General features: G+C 44.9%; 13 non-coding genes across 13 annotated transcripts; all 13 read left to right on the top strand.

The window, feature by feature from the left end:
- Positions 1-93: 93 nt before the first annotated feature.
- On the top strand, positions 94-284 carry LOC141190629 (U2 spliceosomal RNA). The gene has a single exon (XR_012264648.1). It is a non-coding gene; the product is annotated as a U2 spliceosomal RNA (small nuclear RNA).
- A 1,119-nt stretch (positions 285-1,403) lies between these two features.
- LOC141190627 (U2 spliceosomal RNA) lies at positions 1,404-1,594 on the top strand. The gene has a single exon (XR_012264646.1). It is a non-coding gene; the product is annotated as a U2 spliceosomal RNA (small nuclear RNA).
- A 1,120-nt stretch (positions 1,595-2,714) lies between these two features.
- LOC141190626 (U2 spliceosomal RNA) lies at positions 2,715-2,905 on the top strand. Its single transcript, XR_012264645.1, has one exon. It is a non-coding gene; the product is annotated as a U2 spliceosomal RNA (small nuclear RNA).
- A 1,121-nt stretch (positions 2,906-4,026) lies between these two features.
- Positions 4,027-4,217, top strand: LOC141190625 (U2 spliceosomal RNA). The gene has a single exon (XR_012264644.1). It is a non-coding gene; the product is annotated as a U2 spliceosomal RNA (small nuclear RNA).
- A 1,120-nt stretch (positions 4,218-5,337) lies between these two features.
- Positions 5,338-5,528, top strand: LOC141190624 (U2 spliceosomal RNA). The gene has a single exon (XR_012264643.1). It is a non-coding gene; the product is annotated as a U2 spliceosomal RNA (small nuclear RNA).
- Positions 5,529-6,648: 1,120 nt separating this feature from the next.
- Positions 6,649-6,839, top strand: LOC141190623 (U2 spliceosomal RNA). Its single transcript, XR_012264642.1, has one exon. It is a non-coding gene; the product is annotated as a U2 spliceosomal RNA (small nuclear RNA).
- Positions 6,840-7,962: 1,123 nt separating this feature from the next.
- LOC141190622 (U2 spliceosomal RNA) lies at positions 7,963-8,153 on the top strand. The gene has a single exon (XR_012264641.1). It is a non-coding gene; the product is annotated as a U2 spliceosomal RNA (small nuclear RNA).
- A 1,121-nt stretch (positions 8,154-9,274) lies between these two features.
- LOC141190621 (U2 spliceosomal RNA) lies at positions 9,275-9,465 on the top strand. The gene has a single exon (XR_012264640.1). It is a non-coding gene; the product is annotated as a U2 spliceosomal RNA (small nuclear RNA).
- Positions 9,466-10,586: 1,121 nt separating this feature from the next.
- Positions 10,587-10,777, top strand: LOC141190619 (U2 spliceosomal RNA). The gene has a single exon (XR_012264639.1). It is a non-coding gene; the product is annotated as a U2 spliceosomal RNA (small nuclear RNA).
- Positions 10,778-11,896: 1,119 nt separating this feature from the next.
- On the top strand, positions 11,897-12,087 carry LOC141190618 (U2 spliceosomal RNA). The gene has a single exon (XR_012264638.1). It is a non-coding gene; the product is annotated as a U2 spliceosomal RNA (small nuclear RNA).
- Positions 12,088-13,207: 1,120 nt separating this feature from the next.
- Positions 13,208-13,398, top strand: LOC141191417 (U2 spliceosomal RNA). The gene has a single exon (XR_012265411.1). It is a non-coding gene; the product is annotated as a U2 spliceosomal RNA (small nuclear RNA).
- A 1,121-nt stretch (positions 13,399-14,519) lies between these two features.
- On the top strand, positions 14,520-14,710 carry LOC141184504 (U2 spliceosomal RNA). The gene has a single exon (XR_012259253.1). It is a non-coding gene; the product is annotated as a U2 spliceosomal RNA (small nuclear RNA).
- Positions 14,711-15,831: 1,121 nt separating this feature from the next.
- On the top strand, positions 15,832-16,022 carry LOC141184381 (U2 spliceosomal RNA). Its single transcript, XR_012259142.1, has one exon. It is a non-coding gene; the product is annotated as a U2 spliceosomal RNA (small nuclear RNA).
- Positions 16,023-16,604: the final 582 nt, after the last annotated feature.

Genomic DNA, 16,604 nt, shown 5'->3' with positions numbered 1-16,604 from the left:
CATGTCTTCTTAACGGGAGTCCAGGTGGCCATCTCCACAAATGGACTTTTCAGAATCCTTGGGTGGCACCGTAGTCGGAAACCAATTCTGGTTATCGCTTCTCGGCCTTTTGGCTAAGATCAAGTGTAGTATCTGTTCTTATCAGTTTAATATCTGATACGTCCCCTATCTGGGGACCATATATTAAATGGATTTTTAGAACAGGGAGATGGAAAAAGAGCTTGCTCTGTCCACTCCACGCATTGACCTGGTATTGCAGTATCTCCAGGACCGGTGCACCCCTTCTTTAATGCAGTTTCTAAAATCAGAAAGAATTGAATTCAATGCTTTTTGTTCATTTTGCTTGTTTGTCGGATTTTGGGATGGACTCTTTGGCTTTGCTTTTCTTCTCCTCATTGGATTTTTCATGTTAAAAGTTGCAGAAGCCAGATGACAAGCTCATTTTGGTTCAACTTCAGCAACTGTGCATTGCATTGCCATGTAATGTAATGTAATGCAATGCTATCTATCTAGCTCTCCCTCTATACTTCCTTTTGGATAAACAGACATATTAGGCAAGCATTTTGGAGCTTTCACCTAAATAACTACAGGTGGTGAGATAAGCTGCACAATATAATTGACCTTTCAGTATATTGTTGCACACACACCATCTATTTAGCAAATGCCCTTGTTATCAATAGCAGCCTTTTAAACTCACCTGAGCTAACAGGTATGTGAGCTGGTTACTCTGCTGCGCTTAAAATTTCTTTTTTGGTTTGCTACAATGCCTTTTCTGAAACGTTGTCTCCCTCTGCTGGAACACTGACTTCTTTCATTTAATGCCTGCAGACTATAAAAGAGAAACCAACCCAAAAAGTTTGGTTGATTAGTCTGTGGCATTCTTTTAAACTGTTGCTTATGGCGGTCTCTGTGAGCTTCTCAGTGACATTCAGCCATCCAGGTATCCCGCCTGCAGTAGACGGAATGTGGCAATGGAACGCTGGCTGCACGTGTCATAATAGGCTCTGAGCCTTTATATACCTGCGCACAGCAGCAGCCACCTTCAGTCTGCTGCTGGACAGCCAGCAGCAGCAGCAGCAGGAGAGGTAATTAATCAGCAACCCTCCTGCTAAGGGTAGACAGCTGCTCGTTCCACCCCCCCCCGCCTTAATTGGTTCTCCTCCCTTCCAACGGTGTTGAGGCGGGTGGGAACAGCCGGGGGTTGAGGGTACTGTGCTAAAAGAGGTGGAGTTATGCAGATCTAAAACGCGTGGATTGCAGCAGCAGCAAGCCGAAAAGTGCAGGCATGTGAGGGATCTAGAGGTTGACAGCATGTCTTCTTAACGGGAGTCCAGGTGGCCATCTCCACAAATGGACTTTTCAGAATCCTTGGGTGGCACCGTAGTCGGAAACCAATTCTGGTTATCGCTTCTCGGCCTTTTGGCTAAGATCAAGTGTAGTATCTGTTCTTATCAGTTTAATATCTGATACGTCCCCTATCTGGGGACCATATATTAAATGGATTTTTAGAACAGGGAGATGGAAAAAGAGCTTGCTCTGTCCACTCCACGCATTGACCTGGTATTGCAGTATCTCCAGGACCGGTGCACCCCTTCTTTAATGCAGTTTCTAAAATCAGAAAGAATTGAATTCAATGTTTTTTGTTCATTTTGCTTGTTTGTCGGATTTTGGGATGGACTCTTTGGCTTTGCTTTTCTTCTCCTCATTGGATTTTTCATGTTAAAAGTTGCAGAAGCCAGATGACAAGCTCATTTTGGTTCAACTTCAGCAACTGTGCATTGCATTGCCATGTAATGTAATGTAATGCAATGCTATCTATCTAGCTCTCCCTCTATACTTCCTTTTGGATAAACAGACATATTAGGCAAGCATTTTGGAGCTTTCACCTAAATAACTACAGGTGGTGAGATAAGCTGCACAATATAATTGACCTTTCAGTATATTGTTGCACACACACCATCTATTTAGCAAATGCCCTTGTTATCAACAGCAGCCTTTTAAACTCACCTGAGCTAACAGGTATGTGAGCTGGTTACTCTGCTGCGCTTAAAATTTCTTTTTTGGTTTGCTACAATGCCTTTTCTGAAACGTTGTCTCCCTCTGCTGGAACACTGACTTCTTTCATTTAATGCCTGCAGACTATAAAAGAGAAACCAACCCAAAAAGTTTGGTTGATTAGTCTGTGGCATTCTTTTAAACTGTTGCTTATGGCGGTCTCTGTGAGCTTCTCAGTGACATTCAGCCATCCAGGTATCCCGCCTGCAGTAGACGGAATGTGGCAATGGAACGCTGGCTGCGCGTGTCATAATAGGCTCTGAGCCTTTATATACCTGCGCACAGCAGCAGCCACCTTCAGTCTGCTGCTGGACAGCCAGCAGCAGCAGCAGCAGGAGAGGTAATTAATCAGCAACCCTCCTGCTAAGGGTAGACAGCTGCTCTTTCCACCCCCCCCCCGCCTTAATTGGTTCTCCTCCCTTCCAACGGTGTTGAGGCGGGTGGGAACAGCCGGGGGTTGAGGGTACTGTGCTAAAAGAGGTGGAGTTATGCAGATCTAAAACGCGTGGATTGCAGCAGCAGCAAGCCGAAAAGTGCAGGCATGTGAGGGATCTAGAGGTTGACAGCATGTCTTCTTAACGGGAGTCCAGGTGGCCATCTCCACAAATGGACTTTTCAGAATCCTTGGGTGGCACCGTAGTTGGAAACCAATTCTGGTTATCGCTTCTCGGCCTTTTGGCTAAGATCAAGTGTAGTATCTGTTCTTATCAGTTTAATATCTGATACGTCCCCTATCTGGGGACCATATATTAAATGGATTTTTAGAACAGGGAGATGGAAAAAGAGCTTGCTCTGTCCACTCCACGCATTGACCTGGTATTGCAGTATCTCCAGGACCGGTGCACCCCTTCTTTAATGCAGTTTCTAAAATCAGAAAGAATTGAATTCAATGCTTTTTGTTCATTTTGCTTGTTTGCCAGATTTTGGGATGGACTCTTTGGCTTTGCTTTTCTTCTCCTCATTGGATTTTTCATGTTAAAAGTTGCAGAAGCCAGATGACAAGCTCATTTTGGTTCAACTTCAGCAACTGTGCATTGCATTGCCATGTAATGTAATGTAATGCAATGCTATCTATCTAGCTCTCCCTCTATACTTCCTTTTGGATAAACAGACATATTAGGCAAGCATTTTGGAGCTTTCACCTAAATAACTACAGGTGGTGAGATAAGCTGCACAATATAATTGACCTTTCAGTATATTGTTGCACACACACCATCTATTTAGCAAATGCCCTTGTTATCAACAGCAGCCTTTTAAACTCACCTGAGCTAACAGGTATGTGAGCTGGTTACTCTGCTGCGCTTAAAATTTCTTTTTTGGTTTGCTACAATGCCTTTTCTGAAACGTTGTCTCCCTCTGCTGGAACACTGACTTCTTTCATTTAATGCCTGCAGACTATAAAAGAGAAACCAACCCAAAAAGTTTGGTTGATTAGTCTGTGGCATTCTTTTAAACTGTTGCTTATGGCGGTCTCTGTGAGCTTCTCAGTGACATTCAGCCATCCAGGTATCCCGCCTGCAGTAGACGGAATGTGGCAATGGAACGCTGGCTGCGCGTGTCATAATAGGCTCTGAGCCTTTATATACCTGCGCACAGCAGCAGCCACCTTCAGTCTGCTGCTGGACAGCCAGCAGCAGCAGCAGCAGGAGAGGTAATTAATCAGCAACCCTCCTGCTAAGGGTAGACAGCTGCTCGTTCCACCCCCCCCTCCGCCTTAATTGGTTCTCCTCCCTTCCAACGGTGTTGAGGCGGGTGGGAACAGCCGGGGGTTGAGGGTACTGTGCTAAAAGAGGTGGAGTTATGCAGATCTAAAACGCGTGGATTGCAGCAGCAGCAAGCCGAAAACTGCAGGCATGTGAGGGATCTAGAGGTTGACAGCATGTCTTCTTAACGGGAGTCCAGGTGGCCATCTCCACAAATGGACTTTTCAGAATCCTTGGGTGGCACCGTAGTCGGAAACCAATTCTGGTTATCGCTTCTCGGCCTTTTGGCTAAGATCAAGTGTAGTATCTGTTCTTATCAGTTTAATATCTGATACGTCCCCTATCTGGGGACCATATATTAAATGGATTTTTAGAACAGGGAGATGGAAAAAGAGCTTGCTCTGTCCACTCCACGCATTGACCTGGTATTGCAGTATCTCCAGGACCGGTGCACCCCTTCTTTAATGCAGTTTCTAAAATCAGAAAGAATTGAATTCAATGCTTTTTGTTCATTTTGCTTGTTTGTCGGATTTTGGGATGGACTCTTTGGCTTTGCTTTTCTTCTCCTCATTGGATTTTTCATGTTAAAAGTTGCAGAAGCCAGATGACAAGCTCATTTTGGTTCAACTTCAGCAACTGTGCATTGCATTGCCATGTAATGTAATGTAATGCAATGCTATCTATCTAGCTCTCCCTCTATACTTCCTTTTGGATAAACAGACATATTAGGCAAGCATTTTGGAGCTTTCACCTAAATAACTACAGGTGGTGAGATAAGCTGCACAATATAATTGACCTTTCAGTATATTGTTGCACACACACCATCTATTTAGCAAATGCCCTTGTTATCAACAGCAGCCTTTTAAACTCACCTGAGCTAACAGGTATGTGAGCTGGTTACTCTGCTGCGCTTAAAATTTCTTTTTTGGTTTGCTACAATGCCTTTTCTGAAACGTTGTCTCCCTCTGCTGGAACACTGACTTCTTTCATTTAATGCCTGCAGACTATAAAAGAGAAACCAACCCAAAAAGTTTGGTTGATTAGTCTGTGGCATTCTTTTAAACTGTTGCTTATGGCGGTCTCTGTGAGCTTCTCAGTGACATTCAGCCATCCAGGTATCCCGCCTGCAGTAGACGGAATGTGGCAATGGAACGCTGGCTGCGCGTGTCATAATAGGCTCTGAGCCTTTATATACCTGCGCACAGCAGCAGCCACCTTCAGTCTGCTGCTGGACAGCCAGCAGCAGCAGCAGCAGGAGAGGTAATTAATCAGCAACCCTCCTGCTAAGGGTAGACAGCTGCTCGTTCCACCCCCCCCCCGCCTTAATTGGTTCTCCTCCCTTCCAACGGTGTTGAGGCGGGTGGGAACAGCCGGGGGTTGAGGGTACTGTGCTAAAAGAGGTGGAGTTATGCAGATCTAAAACGCCTGGATTGCAGCAGCAGCAAGCCGAAAAGTGCAGGCATGTGAGGGATCTAGAGGTTGACAGCATGTCTTCTTAACGGGAGTCCAGGTGGCCATCTCCACAAATGGACTTTTCAGAATCCTTGGGTGGCACCGTAGTCGGAAACCAATTCTGGTTATCGCTTCTCGGCCTTTTGGCTAAGATCAAGTGTAGTATCTGTTCTTATCAGTTTAATATCTGATACGTCCCCTATCTGGGGACCATATATTAAATGGATTTTTAGAACAGGGAGATGGAAAAAGAGCTTGCTCTGTCCACTCCACGCATTGACCTGGTATTGCAGTATCTCCAGGACCGGTGCACCCCTTCTTTAATGCAGTTTCTAAAATCAGAAAGAATTGAATTCAATGCTTTTTGTTCATTTTGCTTGTTTGTCGGATTTTGGGATGGACTCTTTGGCTTTGCTTTTCTTCTCCTCATTGGATTTTTCATGTTAAAAGTTGCAGAAGCCAGATGACAAGCTCATTTTGGTTCAACTTCAGCAACTGTGCATTGCATTGCCATGTAATGTAATGTAATGCAATGCTATCTATCTAGCTCTCCCTCTATACTTCCTTTTGGATAAACAGACATATTAGGCAAGCATTTTGGAGCTTTCACCTAAATAAATACAGGTGGTGAGATAAGCTGCACAATATAATTGACCTTTCAGTATATTGTTGCACACACACCATCTATTTAGCAAATGCCCTTGTTATCAACAGCAGCCTTTTAAACTCACCTGAGCTAACAGGTATGTGAGCTGGTTACTCTGCTGCGCTTAAAATTTCTTTTTTGGTTTGCTACAATGCCTTTTCTGAAACGTTGTCTCCCTCTGCTGGAACACTGACTTCTTTCATTTAATGCCTGCAGACTATAAAAGAGAAACCAACCCAAAAAGTTTGGTTGATTAGTCTGTGGCATTCTTTTAAACTGTTGCTTATGGCGGTCTCTGTGAGCTTCTCAGTGACATTCAGCCATCCAGGTATCCCGCCTGCAGTAGACGGAATGTGGCAATGGAACGCTGGCTGCGCGTGTCATAATAGGCTCTGAGCCTTTATATACCTGCGCACAGCAGCAGCCACCTTCAGTCTGCTGCTGGACAGCCAGCAGCAGCAGCAGCAGGAGAGGTAATTAATCAGCAACCCTCCTGCTAAGGGTAGACAGCTGCTCGTTCCACCCCCCCCCCGCCTTAATTGGTTCTCCTCCCTTCCAACGGTGTTGAGGCGGGTGGGAACAGCCGGGGGTTGAGGGTACTGTGCTAAAAGAGGTGGAGTTATGCAGATCTAAAACGCGTGGATTGCAGCAGCAGCAAGCCGAAAAGTGCAGGCATGTGAGGGATCTAGAGGTTGACAGCATGTCTTCTTAACGGGAGTCCAGGTGGCCATCTCCACAAATGGACTTTTCAGAATCCTTGGGTGGCACCGTAGTCGGAAACCAATTCTGGTTATCGCTTCTCGGCCTTTTGGCTAAGATCAAGTGTAGTATCTGTTCTTATCAGTTTAATATCTGATACGTCCCCTATCTGGGGACCATATATTAAATGGATTTTTAGAACAGGGAGATGGAAAAAGAGCTTGCTCTGTCCACTCCACGCATTGACCTGGTATTGCAGTATCTCCAGGACCGGTGCACCCCTTCTTTAATGCAGTTTCTAAAATCAGAAAGAATTGAATTCAATGCTTTTTGTTCATTTTGCTTGTTTGTCGGATTTTGGGATGGACTCTTTGGCTTTGCTTTTCTTCTCCTCATTGGATTTTTCATGTTAAAAGTTGCAGAAGCCAGATGACAAGCTCATTTTGGTTCAACTTCAGCAACTGTGCATTGCATTGCCATGTAATGTAATGTAATGCAATGCTATCTATCTAGCTCTCCCTCTATACTTCCTTTTGGATAAACAGACATATTAGGCAAGCATTTTGGAGCTTTCACCTAAATAACTACAGGTGGTGAGATAAGCTGCACAATATAATTGACCTTTCAGTATATTGTTGCACACACACCATCTATTTAGCAAATGCCCTTGTTATCAACAGCAGCCTTTTAAACTCACCTGAGCTAACAGGTATGTGAGCTGGTTACTCTGCTGCGCTTAAAATTTCTTTTTTGGTTTGCTACAATGCCTTTTCTGAAACGTTGTCTCCCTCTGCTGGAACACTGACTTCTTTCATTTAATGCCTGCAGACTATAAAAGAGAAACCAACCCAAAAAGTTTGGTTGATTAGTCTGTGGCATTCTTTTAAACTGTTGCTTATGGCGGTCTCTGTGAGCTTCTCAGTGACATTCAGCCATCCAGGTATCCCGCCTGCAGTAGACGGAATGTGGCAATGGAACGCTGGCTGCGCGTGTCATAATAGGCTCTGAGCCTTTATATACCTGCGCACAGCAGCAGCCACCTTCAGTCTGCTGCTGGACAGCCAGCAGCAGCAGCAGCAGGAGAGGTAATTAATCAGCAACCCTCCTGCTAAGGGTAGACAGCTGCTCGTTCCACCCCCCCCCCCCCGCCTTAATTGGTTCTCCTCCCTTCCAACGGTGTTGAGGCGGGTGGGAACAGCCGGGGGTTGAGGGTACTGTGCTAAAAGAGGTGGAGTTATGCAGATCTAAAACGCGTGGATTGCAGCAGCAGCAAGCCGAAAAGTGCAGGCATGTGAGGGATCTAGAGGTTGACAGCATGTCTTCTTAACGGGAGTCCAGGTGGCCATCTCCACAAATGGACTTTTCAGAATCCTTGGGTGGCACCGTAGTCGGAAACCAATTCTGGTTATCGCTTCTCGGCCTTTTGGCTAAGATCAAGTGTAGTATCTGTTCTTATCAGTTTAATATCTGATACGTCCCCTATCTGGGGACCATATATTAAATGGATTTTTAGAACAGGGAGATGGAAAAAGAGCTTGCTCTGTCCACTCCACGCATTGACCTGGTATTGCAGTATCTCCAGGACCGGTGCACCCCTTCTTTAATGCAGTTTCTAAAATCAGAAAGAATTGAATTCAATGCTTTTTGTTCATTTTGCTTGTTTGTCGGATTTTGGGATGGACTCTTTGGCTTTGCTTTTCTTCTCCTCATTGGATTTTTCATGTTAAAAGTTGCAGAAGCCAGATGACAAGCTCATTTTGGTTCAACTTCAGCAACTGTGCATTGCATTGCCATGTAATGTAATGTAATGCAATGCTATCTATCTAGCTCTCCCTCTATACTTCCTTTTGGATAAACAGACATATTAGGCAAGCATTTTGGAGCTTTCACCTAAATAACTACAGGTGGTGAGATAAGCTGCACAATATAATTGACCTTTCAGTATATTGTTGCACACACACCATCTATTTAGCAAATGCCCTTGTTATCAACAGCAGCCTTTTAAACTCACCTGAGCTAACAGGTATGTGAGCTGGTTACTCTGCTGCGCTTAAAATTTCTTTTTTGGTTTGCTACAATGCCTTTTCTGAAACGTTGTCTCCCTCTGCTGGAACACTGACTTCTTTCATTTAATGCCTGCAGACTATAAAAGAGAAACCAACCCAAAAAGTTTGGTTGATTAGTCTGTGGCATTCTTTTAAACTGTTGCTTATGGCGGTCTCTGTGAGCTTCTCAGTGACATTCAGCCATCCAGGTATCCCGCCTGCAGTAGACGGAATGTGGCAATGGAACGCTGGCTGCGCGTGTCATAATAGGCTCTGAGCCTTTATATACCTGCGCACAGCAGCAGCCACCTTCAGTCTGCTGCTGGACAGCCAGCAGCAGCAGCAGCAGGAGAGGTAATTAATCAGCAACCCTCCTGCTAAGGGTAGACAGCTGCTCGTTCCACCCCCCCCCCCGCCTTAATTGGTTCTCCTCCCTTCCAACGGTGTTGAGGCGGGTGGGAACAGCCGGGGGTTGAGGGTACTGTGCTAAAAGAGGTGGAGTTATGCAGATCTAAAACGCGTGGATTGCAGCAGCAGCAAGCCGAAAAGTGCAGGCATGTGAGGGATCTAGAGGTTGACAGCATGTCTTCTTAACGGGAGTCCAGGTGGCCATCTCCACAAATGGACTTTTCAGAATCCTTGGGTGGCACCGTAGTCGGAAACCAATTCTGGTTATCGCTTCTCGGCCTTTTGGCTAAGATCAAGTGTAGTATCTGTTCTTATCAGTTTAATATCTGATACGTCCCCTATCTGGGGACCATATATTAAATGGATTTTTAGAACAGGGAGATGGAAAAAGAGCTTGCTCTGTCCACTCCACGCATTGACCTGGTATTGCAGTATCTCCAGGACCGGTGCACCCCTTCTTTAATGCAGTTTCTAAAATCAGAAAGAATTGAATTCAATGCTTTTTGTTCATTTTGCTTGTTTGTCGGATTTTGGGATGGACTCTTTGGCTTTTCTTTTCTTCTCCTCATTGGATTTTTCATGTTAAAAGTTGCAGAAGCCAGATGACAAGCTCATTTTGGTTCAACTTCAGCAACTGTGCATTGCATTGCCATGTAATGTAATGTAATGCAATGCTATCTATCTAGCTCTCCCTCTATACTTCCTTTTGGATAAACAGACATATTAGGCAAGCATTTTGGAGCTTTCACCTAAATAACTACAGGTGGTGAGATAAGCTGCACAATATAATTGACCTTTCAGTATATTGTTGCACACACACCATCTATTTAGCAAATGCCCTTGTTATCAACAGCAGCCTTTTAAACTCACCTGAGCTAACAGGTATGTGAGCTGGTTACTCTGCTGCGCTTAAAATTTCTTTTTTGGTTTGCTACAATGCCTTTTCTGAAACGTTGTCTCCCTCTGCTGGAACACTGACTTCTTTCATTTAATGCCTGCAGACTATAAAAGAGAAACCAACCCAAAAAGTTTGGTTGATTAGTCTGTGGCATTCTTTTAAACTGTTGCTTATGGCGGTCTCTGTGAGCTTCTCAGTGACATTCAGCCATCCAGGTATCCCGCCTGCAGTAGACGGAATGTGGCAATGGAACGCTGGCTGCGCGTGTCATAATAGGCTCTGAGCCTTTATATACCTGCGCACAGCAGCAGCCACCTTCAGTCTGCTGCTGGACAGCCAGCAGCAGCAGCAGCAGGAGAGGTAATTAATCAGCAACCCTCCTGCAAAGGGTAGACAGCTGCTCGTTCCACCCCCCCCCCCGCCTTAATTGGTTCTCCTCCCTTCCAACGGTGTTGAGGCGGGTGGGAACAGCCGGGGGTTGAGGGTACTGTGCTAAAAGAGGTGGAGTTATGCAGATCTAAAACGCGTGGATTGCAGCAGCAGCAAGCCGAAAAGTGCAGGCATGTGAGGGATCTAGAGGTTGACAGCATGTCTTCTTAACGGGAGTCCAGGTGGCCATCTCCACAAATGGACTTTTCAGAATCCTTGGGTGGCACCGTAGTCGGAAACCAATTCTGGTTATCGCTTCTCGGCCTTTTGGCTAAGATCAAGTGTAGTATCTGTTCTTATCAGTTTAATATCTGATACGTCCCCTATCTGGGGACCATATATTAAATGGATTTTTAGAACAGGGAGATGGAAAAAGAGCTTGCTCTGTCCACTCCACGCATTGACCTGGTATTGCAGTATCTCCAGGACCGGTGCACCCCTTCTTTAATGCAGTTTCTAAAATCAGAAAGAATTGAATTCAATGCTTTTTGTTCATTTTGCTTGTTTGTCGGATTTTGGGATGGACTCTTTGGCTTTGCTTTTCTTCTCCTCATTGGATTTTTCATGTTAAAAGTTGCAGAAGCCAGATGACAAGCTCATTTTGGTTCAACTTCAGCAACTGTGCATTGCATTGCCATGTAATGTAATGTAATGCAATGCTATCTATCTAGCTCTCCCTCTATACTTCCTTTTGGATAAACAGACATTCTAGGCAAGCATTTTGGAGCTTTCACCTAAATAACTACAGGTGGTGAGATAAGCTGCACAATATAATTGACCTTTCAGTATATTGTTGCACACACACCATCTATTTAGCAAATGCCCTTGTTATCAACAGCAGCCTTTTAAACTCACCTGAGCTAACAGGTATGTGAGCTGGTTACTCTGCTGCGCTTAAAATTTCTTTTTTGGTTTGCTACAATGCCTTTTCTGAAACGTTGTCTCCCTCTGCTGGAACACTGACTTCTTTCATTTAATGCCTGCAGACTATAAAAGAGAAACCAACCCAAAAAGTTTGGTTGATTAGTCTGTGGCATTATTTTAAACTGTTGCTTATGGCGGTCTCTGTGAGCTTCTCAGTGACATTCAGCCATCCAGGTATCCCGCCTGCAGTAGACGGAATGTGGCAATGGAACGCTGGCTGCGCGTGTCATAATAGGCTCTGAGCCTTTATATACCTGCGCACAGCAGCAGCCACCTTCAGTCTGCTGCTGGACAGCCAGCAGCAGCAGCAGCAGGAGAGGTAATTAATCAGCAACCCTCCTGCTAAGGGTAGACAGCTGCTCGTTCCACCCCCCCCCGCCTTAATTGGTTCTCCTCCCTTCCAACGGTGTTGAGGCGGGTGGGAACAGCCGGGGGTTGAGGGTACTGTGCTAAAAGAGGTGGAGTTATGCAGATCTAAAACGCGTGGATTGCAGCAGCAGCAAGCCGAAAAGTGCAGGCATGTGAGGGATCTAGAGGTTGACAGCATGTCTTCTTAACGGGAGTCCAGGTGGCCATCTCCACAAATGGACTTTTCAGAATCCTTGGGTGGCACCGTAGTCGGAAACCAATTCTGGTTATCGCTTCTCGGCCTTTTGGCTAAGATCAAGTGTAGTATCTGTTCTTATCAGTTTAATATCTGATACGTCCCCTATCTGGGGACCATATATTAAATGGATTTTTAGAACAGGGAGATGGAAAAAGAGCTTGCTCTGTCCACTCCACGCATTGACCTGGTATTGCAGTATCTCCAGGACCGGTGCACCCCTTCTTTAATGCAGTTTCTAAAATCAGAAAGAATTGAATTCAATGCTTTTTGTTCATTTTGCTTGTTTGTCGGATTTTGGGATGGACTCTTTGGCTTTGCTTTTCTTCTCCTCATTGGATTTTTCATGTTAAAAGTTGCAGAAGCCAGATGACAAGCTCATTTTGGTTCAACTTCAGCAACTGTGCATTGCATTGCCATGTAATGCAATGTAATGCAATGCTATCTATCTAGCTCTCCCTCTATACTTCCTTTTGGATAAACAGACATATTAGGCAAGCATTTTGGAGCTTTCACCTAAATAACTACAGGTGATGAGATAAGCTGCACAATATAATTGACCTTTCAGTATATTGTTGCACACACACCATCTATTTAGCAAATGCCCTTGTTATCAACAGCAGCCTTTTAAACTCACCTGAGCTAACAGGTATGTGAGCTGGTTACTCTGCTGCGCTTAAAATTTCTTTTTTGGTTTGCTACAATGCCTTTTCTGAAACGTTGTCTCCCTCTGCTGGAACACTGACTTCTTTCATTTAATGCCTGCAGACTATAAAAGAGAAACCAACCCAAAAAGTTTGGTTGATTAGTCTGTGGCATTCTTTTGAACTGTTGCTTATGGCGGTCTCTGTGAGCTTCTCAGTGACATTCAGCCATCCAGGTATCCCGCCTGCAGTAGACGGAATGTGGCAATGGAACGCTGGCTGCGCGTGTCATAATAGGCTCTGAGCCTTTATATACCTGCGCACAGCAGCAGCCACCTTCAGTCTGCTGCTGGACAGCCAGCAGCAGCAGCAGCAGGAGAGGTAATTAATCAGCAACCCTCCTGCTAAGGGTAGACAGCTGCTCGTTCCACCCCCCCCCCGCCTTAATTGGTTCTCCTCCCTTCCAACGGTGTTGAGGCGGGTGGGAACAGCCGGGGGTTGAGGGTACTGTGCTAAAAGAGGTGGAGTTATGCAGATCTAAAACGCGTGGATTGCAGCAGCAGCAAGCCGAAAAGTGCAGGCATGTGAGGGATCTAGAGGTTGACAGCATGTCTTCTTAACGGGAGTCCAGGTGGCCATCTCCACAAATGGACTTTTCAGAATCCTTCGGTGGCACCGTAGTCGGAAACCAATTCTGGTTATCGCTTCTCGGCCTTTTGGCTAAGATCAAGTGTAGTATCTGTTCTTATCAGTTTAATATCTGATACGTCCCCTATCTGGGGACCATATATTAAATGGATTTTTAGAACAGGGAGATGGAAAAAGAGCTTGCTCTGTCCACTCCACGCATTGACCTGGTATTGCAGTATCTCCAGGGCCGGTGCACCCCTTCTTTAATGCAGTTTCTAAAATCAGAAAGAATTGAATTCAATGCTTTTTGTTCATTTTGCTTGTTTGTCGGATTTTGGGATGGACTCTTTGGCTTTGCTTTTCTTCTCCTCATTGGATTTTTCATGTTAAAAGTTGCAGAAGCCAGATGACAAGCTCATTTTGGTTCAACTTCAGCAACTGTGCATTGCATTGCCATGTAATGTAATGTAATGCAATGCTATCTATCTAGCTCTCCCTCTATACTTCCTTTTGGATAAACAGACATATTAGGCAAGCATTTTGGAGCTTTCACCTAAATAACTACAGGTGGTGAGATAAGCTGCACAATATAATTGACCTTTCAGTATATTGTTGCACACACACCATCTATTTAGCAAATGCCCTTGTTATCAACAGCAGCCTTTTAAACTCACCTGAGCTAACAGGTATGTGAGCTGGTTACTCTGCTGCGCTTAAAATTTCTTTTTTGGTTTGCTACAATGCCTTTTCTGAAACGTTGTCTCCCTCTGCTGGAACACTGACTTCTTTCATTTAATGCCTGCAGACTATAAAAGAGAAACCAACCCAAAAAGTTTGGTTGATTAGTCTGTGGCATTCTTTTAAACTGTTGCTTATGGCGGTCTCTGTGAGCTTCTCAGTGACATTCAGCCATCCAGGTATCCCGCCTGCAGTAGACGGAATGTGGCAATGGAACGCTGGCTGCGCGTGTCATAATAGGCTCTGAGCCTTTATATACCTGCGCACAGCAGCAGCCACCTTCAGTCTGCTGCTGGACAGCCAGCAGCAGCAGCAGCAGGAGAGGTAATTAATCAGCAACCCTCCTGCTAAGGGTAGACAGCTGCTCGTTCCACCCCCCCCCCCGCCTTAATTGTTTCTCCTCCCTTCCAACGGTGTTGAGGCGGGTGGGAACAGCCGGGGGTTGAGGGTACTGTGCTAAAAGAGGTGGAGTTATGCAGATCTAAAACGCGTGGATTGCAGCAGCAGCAAGCCGAAAAGTGCAGGCATGTGAGGGATCTAGAGGTTGACAGCATGTCTTCTTAACGGGAGTCCAGGTGGCCATCTCCACAAATGGACTTTTCAGAATCCTTGGGTGGCACCGTAGTCGGAAACCAATTCTGGTTATCGCTTCTCGGCCTTTTGGCTAAGATCAAGTGTAGTATCTGTTCTTATCAGTTTAATATCTGGTACGTCCCCTATCTGGGGACCATATATTAAATGGATTTTTAGAACAGGGAGATGGAAAAAGAGCTTGCTCTGTCCACTCCACGCATTGACCTGGTATTGCAGTATCTCCAGGACCGGTGCACCCCTTCTTTAATGCAGTTTCTAAAATCAGAAAGAATTGAATTCAATGCTTTTTGTTCATTTTGCTTGTTTGTCGGATTTTGGGATGGACTCTTTGGCTTTGCTTTTCTTCTCCTCATTGGATTTTTCATGTTAAAAGTTGCAGAAGCCAGATGACAAGCTCATTTTGGTTCAACTTCAGCAACTGTGCATTGCATTGCCATGTAATGTAATGTAATGCAATGCTATCTATCTAGCTCTCCCTCTATACTTCCTTTTGGATAAACAGACATATTAGGCAAGCATTTTGGAGCTTTCACCTAAATAACTACAGGTGGTGAGATAAGCTGCACAATATAATTGACCTTTCAGTATATTGTTGCACACACACCATCTATTTAGCAAATGCCCTTGTTATCAACAGCAGCCTTTTAAACTCACCTGAGCTAACAGGTATGTGAGCTGGTTACTCTGCTGCGCTTAAAATTTCTTTTTTGGTTTGCTACAATGCCTTTTCTGAAACGTTGTCTCCCTCTGCTGGAACACTGACTTCTTTCATTTAATGCCTGCAGACTATAAAAGAGAAACCAACCAAAAAAGTTTGGTTGATTAGTCTGTGGCATTCTTTTAAACTGTTGCTTATGGCGGTCTCTGTGAGCTTCTCAGTGACATTCAGCCATCCAGGTATCCCGCCTGCAGTAGACGGAATGTGGCAATGGAACGCTGGCTGCGCGTGTCATAATAGGCTCTGAGCCTTTATATACCTGCGCACAGCAGCAGCCACCTTCAGTCTGCTGCTGGACAGCCAGCAGCAGCAGCCGCAGGAGAGGTAATTAATCAGCAACCCTCCTGCTAAGCTTAGACAGCTGCTCGTTCCACCCCCCCCCCCGCCTTAATTGGTTCTCCTCCCTTCCAACGGTGTTGAGGCGGGTGGGAACAGCTGGGGGTTGAGGGTACTGTGCTAAAAGAGGTGGAGTTATGCAGATCTAAAATGCGTGGATTGCAGCAGCAGCAAGCCGAAAAGTGCAGGCATGTGAGGGATCTAGAGGTTGACAGCATGTCTTCTTAACGGGAGTCCAGGTGGCCATCTCCACAAATGGACTTTTCAGAATCCTTGGGTGGCACCGTAGTCGGAAACCAATTCTGGTTATCGCTTCTCGGCCTTTTGGCTAAGATCAAGTGTAGTATCTGTTCTTATCAGTTTAATATCTGATACGTCCCCTATCTGGGGACCATATATAAAATGGATTTTTAGAACAGGGAGATGGAAAAAGAGCTTGCTCTGTCCACTCCACGCATTGACCTGGTATTGCAGTATCTCCAGGACCGGTGCACCCCTTCTTTAATGCAGTTTCTAAAATCAGAAAGAATTGAATTCAATGCTTTTTGTTCATTTTGCTTGTTTGTCGGATTTTGGGATGGACTCTTTGGCTTTGCTTTTCTTCTCCTCATTGGATTTTTCATGTTAAAAGTTGCAGAAGCCAGATGACAAGCTCATTTTGGTTCAACTTCAGCAACTGTGCACTGCATTGCCATGTAATGTAATGTAATGCAATGCTATCTATCTAGCTCTCCCTCTATACTTCCTTTTGGATAAACAGACATATTAGGCAAGCATTTTGGAGCTTTCACCTAAATAACTACAGGTGGTGAGATAAGCTGCACAATATAATTGACCTTTCAGTATATTGTTGCACACACACCATCTATTTAGCAAATGCCCTTGTTATCAACAGCAGCCTTTTAAACTCACCTGAGCTAACAGGTATGTGAGCTGGTTACTCTGCTGCGCTTAAAATTTCTTTTTTGGTTTGCTACAATGCCTTTTCTGAAACGTTGTCTCCCTCTGCTGGAACACTGACTTCTTTCATTTAATGCCTGCAGACTATAAAAGAGAAACCAACCCAAAAAGTTTGGTTGAT

Source organism: Phyllobates terribilis, unplaced genomic scaffold, assembly GCF_046119375.1.
Source record: "Phyllobates terribilis strain yellow unplaced genomic scaffold, ASM4611937v1 Scaffold_40__1_contigs__length_11209783, whole genome shotgun sequence".
NCBI lineage: Eukaryota > Metazoa > Chordata > Amphibia > Anura > Dendrobatidae > Phyllobates > Phyllobates terribilis.
The sequence above is the reverse complement of the archived record's forward strand: the minus strand, read 5'-3'. Positions and strand labels throughout refer to the sequence as shown.